Source organism: Mesoplodon densirostris, chromosome 4 (assembly GCF_025265405.1).
Source record: "Mesoplodon densirostris isolate mMesDen1 chromosome 4, mMesDen1 primary haplotype, whole genome shotgun sequence".
NCBI lineage: Eukaryota > Metazoa > Chordata > Mammalia > Artiodactyla > Ziphiidae > Mesoplodon > Mesoplodon densirostris.
The window spans coordinates 94,153,120-94,166,947 of record NC_082664.1 but is presented as its reverse complement, the minus strand read 5'-3'; the positions used below and the strand labels follow the sequence as shown (position 1 = coordinate 94,166,947).

At 40.6% G+C, this 13,828-nt stretch overlaps 1 protein-coding gene and 1 pseudogene across 4 annotated transcripts in view; one reads left to right on the top strand and one right to left on the bottom strand.

Annotated features, from left to right (window-relative positions):
* Positions 1-13,828, bottom strand: part of GALK2 (galactokinase 2) — a 142,911-nt gene that overhangs the window by 16,465 nt on the left and 112,618 nt on the right. The gene's annotated exons all lie outside the window — the stretch shown is intronic.
* Positions 901-2,205, top strand: LOC132489205 (NADH-ubiquinone oxidoreductase chain 5-like; annotated as a pseudogene).

The window sequence follows — 13,828 nt, the reverse complement described above, 5'->3', positions numbered from 1 at the left end:
ATGTGTATATAGCGTAGCATTATCATAGCAGAAAATAATTAATTCAAATGTCTAATAACAGAAAATATTTTTTAAATTATGCTACCTCTATTACAAATATTATTGCTACTTAAACACAGATTCTAAGATAATTTACTACATGGAAAATTGTTCATTATTAAGTGAAAAAACAAGATACAAAACTATGTGTATACATTTTAATTTTTAAAAATTATAGAAGGCACCAAAATGTTAACAGTCATCATCTCTCTGTGGTACATTGTGGGTGATTTTATTTTCTCCTTGACATATTTCTGTAGTTTACAGATTATCTACAATGACTCTAACTTCAGTTACAGAAACATGTCCTGCTGCAACGGCTGTGTCTATAGTGCTTATGTATTCCCTTGAATAACAACTGAGACCTCCTTACCATTCATTTTCAACCGTGCTGAACAGTGGCTGAGCTGGTGCAGTGGGTCTGGGAAAAATTTGGAAAATAAATGGAAGCTAAGCTACCTGGCCTGCTGGAAAGAGCCTGGGCTGAGAATCCAAAGGTCTGTCATTTGTTCTCATCTGTGTGACAACTCACTGTACCCAAGTTGCTACTTCTATAGAGCTCCAAAATAAGGCTGAAAATTATTTCTCAGGATCCTTCCTGCGCTAACATTTTATGATTCTATGAAGAACTTCCTCCAAGAATTCCCCTCATGTTGTTGTATTTTGGAAAAAGGATGATAACTGCGACCATTGCCTTCTGTTTGCATCCCCAGTTCTGCCCTTCTCTACCTGCTGTCTGCCCCAGAAGGCTGACCTGGATGGATTACAGCAGTGGGTTCCCTTGCCTCTAGATTGGAGAAAGGGAGAAGATCAGCAAGAGATGGGAGGGAATTATATCCTTCCTGCTCACTGGGTGGTGATATGCGCGAGCAGACGCAAACACAGTTCATTATATCAATAGCATGATTTCTGTTTAACTCAAACACATGAGACCTGCAACAAATTTTTATACTTGACTTAAATCCCTCAAACCTCCCCCTTATAGGACTCATACTAGCCACAGCCAGAAAATCAGCCTAATTTGCACTTCACCCGTGACTCCCCTCAGCAATAGAGGGCCCCACCCCTGTATCAGCCTTACTCCACTCAGGCACAATAGTTGTGCAGGAGTCTTCCTACTTATTCAATTTTACCCTTTAACAGAAAACAACAAACATATTCAAGCAATAGTGCTATGATTAGGAGCCCTTACCACCCTATTCACAGCAATATGCACTGTCACCCAAAATGACATTAAAAAAATTGTCGCTTTTTCCACTTCAAGCCAATTAGGGCCTAATGATGGTAAGAATCGGCATCAACCAACCCTGTCTAGCATTCTTACACGTATCTGCACACATGCTTTTTTTAAGGCCATACTATTCACATGCTCCAGGTCCATTATTCACAGCCTGAATGACGAACAAGATAATTTGAAAAATAGGGGGCCTATTCAAGCCCTTACCCTTCACCACAACAGCCCTTATTATTGGATGTCTGGCACTGACAGGAACGCCTTTCCTCACCAGCTTCTATTGTAAAGACCTGATCATTGAAGCCACTAACACATCTTATGCCAATGCCTGAGCCCTATTAATAACTCTAATTGCCACCTCCCTCACAGCTGTCTATAGTGCCCGCATTATCTTCTTCGCACTACTAGGACAACCTCGCTTCTCTCCCTTAACCTCCATCAGTGAAAACAACCCCTTCCTAATTAACTCCATCAAACACCTGCTAATTGGAAGTGTCTTTGCCGGATTCATTATCTCCAACAACATCCCCCCAACAACAGTCCCCCTAATAACCGTACCCCTACACCTAAAACTAACTGCCCTTGCAGTAACCATCCTGGGCTTTGTATTGGCACTTGAAATTAACCTTAACACACAAAACTTAAAATTTATTTACCCCTCAAATACCCTTAAATTCTCTAGTCTCTTAGGATATTTCCTCACCATCATGCATCGTCTACCTGCTTACCTAAACCTATCAATAAGCCAAAAATCAGCATCCTCCCTCTTGGACTTAATCTGACTAGAAAACATTTTACCAAAAACCACACCCCTCGTTCAACTGAAGTTCTCCACGCTAATCTCAAGCCAAAAAGGCCTTATCAAACTATACGTCCTATCATTCCTTATTACTCTCACCCTTAGTATGCTTTTATTTAATTACCACGAGTGATCTTCATAATAACCACAACACCAATAAACAGCGACCAGCCAATAACAATCACCAACCAGGTACCATAGCTACATAACGCTGCAATCCCCATAGCCTCCTCACTAAAAAAGCCAGAGTCACCAGAGTCACTCAGTCTCCCAAGCCATTGAACTTAAACACAACTTCCACCTCCTCATCCTTTAAAATATATATATAATACCATCAAAAACTCTATTATCAACCCTGAAAGAAACGCCCCCAAAACAATCTTATTAGAAACCCAAACCTCAGGATACTGCTCAGTGGCCATAGCCATTGTATAGCCAAACACAACTAATATCCCCCCTAAATAAATCAGACACTATCAAACTTAAAAATGAACCACCAAAATTCAACACAATCCTACACCCAATACCACCACTCACAATCAACCCAAAACCTCCATAAATAGGTGAAGGTTTTGAAGAAATCCCCACAAAACGGATCACAAAAATAACACTTAAAATAAATACAATATATGTCATCATCATTCTCACATGGACTCCAACCATGACTAATGACATGAACATTCATCGTTGTCATTCAACTATAAGAACACCAATGACCAACATCCGAAAAACACACCCACTAATAGAAATCATCAGCAATGCATTTATTAACCTCTCAACCCCATCAAACATTTCATCATGATGAAATTTTGGCTCTCTACCAGGCATTTGCTTGATCCTACAAATCCTAACAGGCTTATTCCTAGCAATACACTACACACCAGACACAGCAACTGCTTTCTCGTGGCAGCACACATCTGTCCAGACGTTAATTATGGATGAATCACTCGATGTATACATGCAAACAGAACTTCCATATTCTTTATCTGCCTTTACATTCACGTAGGGCGTGGCCTATATTATGGATCCTGTGCCTTTCTAGAAACATGAAACATCGGGATTATTTTGCTACTTACAGTTATAGCCACTGCATTTATAGGCTACGTGCTACCATGAGGACAAATGTCATTCTGAGGGGCGACAGTCATTACAAACCTGCTCTCAGCAATCCCATATATTGGCACCACTCTTGTCGAATGGATCAGAAGGATTTTTTCTGATCCATTTGACAAGAGTGGTCATAGGACCACTCTTAAGGTGGTACTAGGATTTTTTCCCCAGCTCCCTCCTTGCAGAGTTGCCTGGAGCTGGCTCTCTTCCCCCACCGAAGGACACTGAACATACTTTCAAGGTAGACTTTTCTACATGACTCTCTCCTCCAGGGTCTGCCTACAGGTTCCTCTCCCCTAGACTATTACTACTTTTTCAGAAGTGCTTTTACATTCCACTTATGAACAAATAAATTATATTAAAGTTTCAGGTTACATTTTTTTCCCCTCCACAGCACCGCCCTCCTAACTCTTGGAGATGAATAAGAAGTTAGAGGAGGGGAATAGCCTTTCTTAGGATTTGTGTAAAAGTTTAGTAATTATAAGGGTGGGGCTAACTTTCCTACAAGTTAATAAAGAATTAAATTTTTCTTTCAAGGTTTCTCAACTGAGTCATATAAGATATATTAAACTCACGGTTAACAACTTGTATCAATGAAATGATTCAAGTTCATGTGAATCATCCTATTCTATTTCAAACAGGACCTAAATTTAGTCATCAATTCTAATCGTTTCTTCTTTCACAATGTGTCTTGTAATCATCCCTCCCTTCTAGTCCCACTGTCATTACCCAAATTTACACTATTATTCCCTTTCCTACTTGAACTATCCTGCAGTGATCTCCAAACTTATATTCCTGTCTTAATCTCTCATTCCTGCAACCTACCTTGAGGTTGGTGCCATCGGATTGAGCTCCTAACACACAGCTTGACTCATGTTACTACCCAGAACATTAACTGCTTCCCCAGTGTTTACTATAATCCAAATTCCTGCAAACAACAAGCTCGGTCCCAATAGGATCTCTTCCCTTCAGCCAAAATGGCCTATTTGTAGTTACCCAAACACTCCTTGCTCCTGGGTATACTCATTAATCCATACAGAAATAGTTTCTTGCCCTTTCTCTCCCTGTCGAAATTTTACCTCTTTCTGAAGGTTCCACTTAAACTTTATGCTCCATGAAACCATGACAGACCCAGCTGGAAACAATCTCTTGACTCTGAATTTATACCACACTTGCAGTCCATGGCACACGTTTGGTGCTTGTCATATACTTTCCATGGTAATCGTCTCTCCTGTCTTCACAAAGTTTGCCAACTGCTGAAGACAGAAACCAGATCTTCTGGTTCCATGCATTCGATATCCTGCAACCCTTCACCCCATAGCACCTTCACCAGTGTCTTACATGACAGGTGCTCAATGGGTGTCCACTGTTGATGATGATATGATTAGGACTCTATTTTTTAACCCCAGTTCAAAATCAAGATACCTCCATTTAGACATTGTTGTAAAAATTTTTAAAAAGTGAGGTGTCAGTACTCACAGCTTACTAAAAATGTTGAGGCTGAGGAAAGGGGACAGCCAGATTCCCTTTGGTATTGAATCTACAACTACTGATACCAAGTAGGTTGAAAAATAAGAAGAAAAAGAGAACTTACAAGTTAAATGTAGGTGGGAATAAAAATATGGCAACATGTTTTGTTCCATCAGTAGCCAGGTCATGTCAGCACACACTGTAATGTGAATTTGTTATTTCCATCAATAACTTCAATGGAAATGGGAATATTATATATTACTGGGAATTATCATATATATTAAAATATATTATTTTAGGGTCTGGGTAGCAAAATATCCCAAGGTAAGAAAGTCGTACCAATACCCAGTACTGGCACATACCATCTGCAACAACACTGTCTGAAGAAATAAAAGAGGTAGATTTAATAAGAACTCCTCCTCAAAAGCCCTGAATAGAGAAGGGAAAAGATGGGCCATTGTGTCTCACATACATACATGCCTATTAATATAGGCATGTATGTATGTGAGACAGTGCCAATAATTTTATACATGTTAATATAATCCAGGTTATAGAATACACATTTTGAAAGGGAGTAAAATGACTTTGGTAACTGTAGTTTAAAATTGTTCTTTCTAAAAATTGAGGTTGAAACAAAATGTTTAAAATTCTAGCTTTAGGATTCCATATGTTTCAGTTTTACTTTTGAACTACATCACCTCCCCTAGTCATGGGCCAAGTTACAAAATCAGAGCATGGGGGCAGGGTGGGGGGTGTGTGTGTAAGAAGAGAGTATTGGTTCATTTCTACTGTAATGTCCCATTTATGAAAAAATCATCTAGTTTCCAGGTCCAGTGATATTTATGGCTGCAGCACAAAAGGGCACGATAAAGTGACATCCACTAAGATCACAAAATAGTGCTATTTAGCTGACAGACCACTGTGTTATGTCCCAGTTTGCAAAGACTTTTTTTAAACTTTGAATTATAAAATTTCTCAAATATACAGGACAGTAAAGAAGGTACAATAGCAAATTCCACAAGCCCATCACCTAGGCTGAACAGTTAATCACTTTTTGCCATATTTGCTTCAATTGATATTTTGCTAGTGTTTTAAAATAAATTATAGATGTGACACTTGCTCCCTACATATTTCAGTGTGCAACTCTATAAAATAAGGATATTTTCTTATATAACCTCCATATCATTATCACATCTAATAAAATTACCAATGATTCCTTAATATCATCTCATATTCAGTCCATATTTAAATTTTCCCAGTTGTTTAAATTTCAATTTACAGCAGAATCCAACCGAAGTCCACACAATATAGTCAGTCTTATATCTAATAAGTCTCTTTTAATCAAGAAGTTACAATGATTTTTGATACTCTGGATTGTCAATATCATATATATATAATACAAGTATATTTTAGGGCCACATCCTGTAATAAAATTCAATATAGTCCGTAAGCAACAGTATGCTTTGGTTTTCCTTAGGATTACATAGTCCTTTAAGATTAAATATTTTCCTTTGGGATTAAATATTCTCAAGTAGAAACTGTTCAGAGATATGTTTTTTCATATTAAACCTTAGGACTGGTGTTTTGATTTGTGACAAGAAACATTCAGAACGCACTGAGCAGATTACCAGAACCTCACAAACCTGGCACCTCCTTGCGTCTGCTCTCTATTGCAGAGTGTTTCACAGCAAGACTTCAGGAGAGAAACGTCTAATGAGGACTCTTCCTGGGCGTTCTGAAGATGTGTGAGAGATTGCCATTGCTCACACCCACTGAACGGTAGTTAACTCAGACGACAAAGGAAAGGGCAGAAAGGGCATCTGTTTTCAATTGTGATATAAAAATCTTGGCAAAGGCTACAACAAATTTGGAGACCACCCTTTAGGAGGGAAACCAGTTCTGTGTTGTCTGGTCATCACAAATGCTCTCTGAATCCAGGGTTCTGGCTTGTTATATGCTGGCAACTCAACAGGTCTCTGTTGTGCAGATACCAAAAAGTTCAAGAAAATCTGAAACTTTGTCTATGAACAAAGCTTTCTTCCCTATCCAGTTAACTTTAAAATGGATGCTCCATCTCTCTATAAACTCTTATAACCCTTGACAGCAATTATTATATTAAAGGATAAAGGAATTGTTTCTTACTGCATGAATGCTCATTGCTGCATGACTACTTCCAAAGCAAATTCAGTTTAAGAATATAACACCAGGACTTCCCTGGTGGCGCAGTGGTTAAGAATGTGCCTGCCAATGCAGGGGACACGGGTTCGAGCCCTGGTCTGGGAAGATCCCACATGCCGTGGAGCAACTAAGCCCGTGTGCCACAACTACTGAGCCTGCACTCTAGAGCCCACGAGCCACAACTACTGAACCCATGAGCCACAACTACTGAAGCCCGCATGCCTAGAGCCCGTGCTCCGCAACAAAGAGAAGCCACCGCAATGAGAAACCCGCTCACCACAACAAGAGAAAGCCCGAGCACAGCAATGAAAACCCAACGCAGCCAAAAATAAATAAATAATAATAAAAAAAAAGAATATAACACCAGGTGCCATTTTCCTAAAATACTGCTAGTGTCCTATCCCATCCATGGGAAATCTGAGGCTTCAAAGCAGGATATATCACATGGATTTTGAAACAATGACTTTCTTCTCCATGTATCTTAGGTAATTTCTGAATCTAATCCTAAAGTCATGACAGAGATTCTGAGATCTAAATGATCACAGCCGTAAACATTTAAACTGCAACAGATATACACTAAATTCACTTGAATAATGATTTATTTGCTAGCTCTAAACTTTCCTTTCCCTCTGACTTCCTTGGTGAACCTCCAGTACACCACACAGGCTCCCACCTGAGGCCCACTGCTGCAGCTGTTTTGTTAGCCTGGAATGCTCTTCCCCCTGATCTTGACCTGGCTGGTCCCTCCTTGTCATTCAAGTCTCAGCTGTCACAGCTTCAAGAAGACTTTCCCTCAACTCCAGTCTAGAGTAACTCCCTCACATACACATTCTTTCCATCCTGTTTTATTCTCCCAAAACTATTTTATTTATTCTCCCAAACACCATCCAGTTTTCTTGTGTGTTCATTTGTTCAATGGTCTGTGGTTATCTCTCACCACTAGAAGTTCAGCTTCAGGAGAGCAAGGGCCTTGTCTAATCTCTTCACTTTTGTATCTTTAGCAGCTAAAATAGGGTCTGGCACTACAGGAGGGTCTCAATAAGTGTTTATTGAAAGAATGGTTTGGTTCCTAGTCTTTGTACAAAACTGCACCAAAACACGGAAAAATAAACAATAGGGAATATGAGGAAGACCTACTAATTTGGCAGTTACTGCTTACTAGCACCTTCACCAAAAAGTGGGGGAAATTTTCTAAAAGAAGGTTTGGAGATAACTGGTAAACTCCAGTGTCCAAAGTATACCTAATGCCCAATGTCACAGATGACTGAGAATCGTTTATCCTGTATTTTGTTTCACAGATGTGGGAGAAAAGAGAGTTCTAAAACAACCAAAATGTGTTTCAAATAAAAGGGAAGGAATAGAAAATAGATCATCATAACCAGTTAAAATAGAAGTTTTTTTTTTCTCTTTTAGACAATTGTTGTAGCAAAATTGTGCCTACTTATTTCTACCATAAAAAGACGGCTATGTAGCTTATGATCAGAGGCCATCTCTAATCAAGGAATCTAAACCAGGGCACAAATAATTGGTTATCTTGTTATATCTTTGGTGGGAAAGGATGAGAAAAAGCCTGTGACAGAAGAAACACACTGGGCACCATTTTCCTCATAAAAGCTCTGAGAGCACCAGGTCAGCAGTAGATGGAGGACATGCTCATTCAATCTCTGAAAGAGCCCCACTGATTTAATTTTTTTCACTGATTTAATTTTAAATTCTGCACTCAAGAGCTGTTAGCCTCCCCTTTATTACCTCATCTTCTACTAAGAGTGATGCCAGAAGCACAGAGTAAGAGGACCATCCAACGACAGTCAACCAAATAGTTCTTAGTGAGGCCTGGCCGTGTGCCCCACTCTATGCTCCAAATGAGAGGAAAGACCTGTGAAACAGAAGCGCTTGCTATGAGGAACTTACAGCTCAGTTAAACAAATAAGGCAGCCTATGAGACCACTGGAGAGTGACCAACCACAGCAGATATCCAGGGGCTGTAAATGCTAGAGGCACACCAAGAACACAGGGTTTGGTGAGGGAAGAGCTGTAGTGGGAAGTGTCACAGGAGAAGTGCCTGAGCTACAGAGCTTCCTTGCTGTGAGGACAGGATGGCCAAAGGCCCAAGCTGAGAACAGGCAGAGTGTGTTGATGGGCTGAAGGGGGCCAACTGACCAGAACGGGGGGCAGCCTCTTGAGGAGGTTGTCCTCACATCTGAGGCTTTAACATCCTCTGCTATACATGTTACACAAAGGTTGCAAACTCACAACCCGTGGTCCATACCCAACCACAGTGATGCTTTCTTTTCTTTTTTTTTTTTAACATCTTTATTGGAGTATAACTGCTTTACAACGGTGTGTTATTTTCTGCTGTATAATAAAGTGAATCAGCTATACATATACATATATCCCCATATCCCTTCCCTCTTGTATCTCCCTCCCATCCTCCCTATCCCACCCCTCTAGGTGGGCACAAAGCACCAAGCTGATCTCCCTGTGCTATGCAGCTGCTTACCACTAGCTAGCTATTTTACATTTGGTAGTGTATATTTGTCCATGCCACTCTCTCACTTCGTCCCAGCTTACACTTCCCCTTCCCCGTGTCCTCAAGTCTATTCTCTACGTCTGCGTCTTTATTCCTGTCCTGCCCCTAGGTTCTTCAGAACCCTTTTTTTTTTTTTTAGATTCCATATATATGTGTTAGCATACGGTATTTGTTTTTCTCTTTCTGACTTACTTCACTCTGCATGACAGACTCTAGGTCCATCCACCTCACTACAAATAACTCAATTTCGTTTCTTTTTATGGCTGAGTAATATTCCATTGCATATATGTGCCACATCTTCTTTATCCATTTATCTGTCGATGGACACTTAGGTTGCTTCCATGTCCTGGCTATTGTAAATAGAGCTGCAATGAACATTGTGGTACATGACTCTTTTTGAATTATGGTTTTCTCAGGGTATATGTCCAGTAGTGGATTACTGAGTCATATGGTAGTTCTATTTTTAGTTTTTTAAGGAAACTCCATACTGTTCTCCATAGTGGCTGTATCAATTTACATTCCCACCAACAGTGCAAGAGGGTTCCCTTTTCTCCACACCCTCTCCAGCATTTATTGTTTGTAGACTTTTTGATGATGGCCATTCTGACTGGTATGAGGTGATATCTCACTGTAGTTTTGATTTGCATTTTTCTAATGATTAGTGATGTTGAGCATCCTTTCATGTGTTTGTTGGCAGTCTGTATATCTTCTGTGGAGAAATGTCTATTTAAGTCTTCTGCCCATTTTTGGATTGGGTTGTTTGTTTTTTTGATATTGAGCTGCATGAGCTGCTTGTAAATTTTGGAGATTAATCCTTTGTCAGTTGCTTCATTTGCAAATATTTTCTCCCATTCTGAGGGTTGTCTTTTCATCTTGTTTATGTTTTCCTTTGCTGTGCAAAAGCTTTTAAGTTTCATTAGGTCCCATTTGTTTATTTTTGTTTTTATTTCTATTTCTCTAGGAGGTGGGTCCAAAAGGATCTTGCTGTGACTTATGTCATAGAGTATTCTGCCTCTTCAATAAGTGGTGCTGGGAAAACTGGACAGCTACATGTAGAAGAATGAAAATAGAACACTCCCTAACACCATACACAAGAATAAACTCAAAATGGATTAAAGACCTAAATGTAAGGCCAGACACTATAAAACTCTTAGAGGAAAACATAGGTACAGTGATGCTTTCTTGACCCACATGCTGTTTTTTTAACTGGGAAATATTACATAAGAATCCGGATTTCTGCTTTCCCTTGAAAAACTGAATGTTCTGGCAGTACTGAACCTACATTCTTGCACAACAGCTGTTGGCTGGAGCTGAGGAGCAGCTAGACATTTAGAGAGGGCATGCACTTCATTTCCATGCAGTTACCACCATTCCGAATTATCTGATGCCCAGACTGCCTCACTAGTTTACATGTCTGCCTGGTCCCTCTAGGCATCTGTTGTGGGACTCTTTTTCCATAAAACTGTCTATTACAGGAATTCTTGGCTAGAGAGAGACGAGTGGACAACCAAGTGAGTCATCATTGCCATAATGAGCCACTGTTACTGTTACTAATGAATCTCCCCTCCCTTAGATGTATTGATAGTTCCATATTGAACAAATGTCCATTTTCTTGTAAATTCTACTCTTTGGTCTTAGTTCTGCTCCCCAGACATTTGTAAACATTTGACAGCCCTTGATAGATCTGAAGGAAGCTCTCATGCCTTATGTTTTTTGTTTGTTTGTTTGTTTTTTATGCCTTATGCTTTTTACACATGGATGAGGATCCACTTTGTGCTGGTTTTAATACTGAGGGAAAAACAACAAACAAGATAAGCTCTTTATTCTCAAGAAGTAAATCCAGGGGACTTCCCTGGTGGTTCAGTGGTAAAGAATCCACCTTACAATGCAGGGGGCACAGGTTTGATCCCTGGTCAGGGGACTAAGATCCCACATGCCGCGGGGCAACTAAGCCTGCACACCACAACTACTGAGCTCGCGTGCCTCAACTAGAGCGCTGGAGTGCTGCAAACTACAGAGCCCACGTGCTCTGGGACCTGCGTGCCACAACTAGAGAGAAGCCCATGCGCATCAACAAAGAGCCCCCACGCTGCAACGAAAGATCCCGCATGCCTCAACGAAGATCCCACGTGCTGCAACTAAAACCTGACACAGCCAAAAATAAAAATTAAATTAAATAAATAATAAAAATAAATCTTAAAAAAAAAAAAGAAGTAGGTCTAACAAAAGACAAGTGTTGGTGAGGATGTGGAGAAACTGGAACCCTTGCATGTCGTTGCTGGGAATGCAAACTGGTGCAGCCTCTATGAAAAACAGTACAAAGGTTCCTCAAAAAATTAAAAATACAACTACCTCATGATCCAGCAATCTCACTTCTGGGTATATCCAAAAGTATTGAAATCAGGATCTCAAAGAGTTATTACCACTTCCATGTTCACTGCAGCTCTATTCACAATAGCTAAGTTGTGGAAGCAAACTAAATGTCCATCAATGAATGAATGGATTGAAAGAATGATATATACATTATTATTATTATAGAATATCATTAAGCCTTAAACATGAAAGAAATTCTGCAATATGCAACAATACGGATGGACCTCTTGAGGACATTGTGCTAAGTGAAATAAGCCAGACACAGGAAAACAACGATTGCATGATTCCATCTATATGAGATAGATAGAATCATCACATTCATAAAATTGAAGGCCAGAATGGTGGTTACCAGAGACTAGGGGAGCAAAAAGTGGAGAGTTATTTATCAACAGACAAAAAGTTTCACCTAAGTAAGATGAATGAGCTCTAGAGATTTACTGTACATTTACCTATAGTTAACAATAATGTATTGTACACTTAAAATTTGTTATGAGGATAGATTTCATATCAAGTGTTCTTACCATAATAAAAAATAAAATAAGGGCCTCCCTGGTGGCGCAAGTGGTTGAGAGTCCGCCTGCCGATGCAGGGGATACGGGTTCGTGCCCCGGTCTGGGAGGATCCCATATGCCGCGGAGTGGCTGGGCCCGTGAGCCATGGCCGCTGAGCCTGCGCGTCCGGAGCCTGCGTGTCCGGAGCCTGTGCTCCGCAACGGGGGAGGCCACAACAGTGAGAGGCCCGCATACCGCAAAAAAAAAATAAAAAAATAAAAAAAATAAAAAATAAAATAAAATAAATTTTTAATAAAAAAGAAGTAATAGTCTACTAGAGAGAAATTGTTAGATATGAACAATAAAGGGTAACAGATGGTAAGGCAGCTCCTCACAGCTAAAGTAGAGGCACAAAGTCAAGATGGTGTCCTGATCTGGAAGCAGAACCTGAGACAAAAACTTGGGTGCAGGGGCTTCCCTGGTGGCACAGTGGTTGAGAGTCCACCTGCCAATTCAGGGGACACGGGTTCGTGCCCCGGTCCGGGAAGATCCTGCGTGCCGCGGAGCGGCTGGGCCCGTGGGCCATGGCCGCTGGGCCTGCATGTCCGGAGCCTGTGCTCCACAACGGGAGAGGCCACAGCAGTGAGAGGCCCGTGTACTGCAAAAAAAAAAAAAAAAAAAACTTGGGTGCAGGTAGTAGAAATCCAGGAAGCAGGAGGACAAGAATAAGGCAAGTGAAACGGGAAAGAAGAAAAGCAAATAAAAGGTGCTTAATATGCAGGTCACCACTGTGAACAACCACGGCCTAATAGCTTGGGGGCCTCTCCAAAGAACCATGTAGTATGTGTCCCAGAATTGGCCCACCTGTGGATGGGAAGGCTGGGGCATTTATCCATGGACACTCCCATTGTTGTCCCCAGAGGGGTTAACTTCTCCACAGAGATGTGCCTGGACAACACGGCTACCTTCAGTGACTTTGGAGAATGCTCAGGACAGCAAAGAGACACTTGTGCCAGCTGCTAGCTTGACAGGGGCTGCTGACAATGCTGAAAGCAGGTGGGCCGAGGGGACAGGGAATAGTGATCATGACCTTCACAGTCCTCCCGTGAAAAGGTGAAACCAGCCAAGTCTAAAAGATGAGTAGGTGTCCAGCAAACCAAGTAAAAGCTAGGGTGAGAAGCCAAGAAAAAGAATGGGAATTTAAGACAGAAGGAACTTCATGAACAAAGACATGGAGGTTAAAAACCATGAAGCGCTTTTAGAGAATCCATAGTACTTGGATCTGATTGGAGCATAGAAAGAGGATGAAGACCAGAAGCAACAAGAAACACAGTAAAAGAGAAAAATGGAAGCAGTAGGCAGAGGTCAGATCACAAGGGCTTTATATTATGCTAAGTAAGGTGTTTACATTGTATCGTGTACATAAGTGGTTCTTGGCCTTTTCAGGGTTATAGAGCCTTTTGAGAATCAAATAAAAGCTATGGACCTTCTCCCCCATCTGAGTGCATAAATATCTGAAATTCTACACATAGTACAACATACAGATTCCATAACACAATCCTGTGATTCAGGTTAAGAATTCCAGCTGGAAACAAGAAAACATT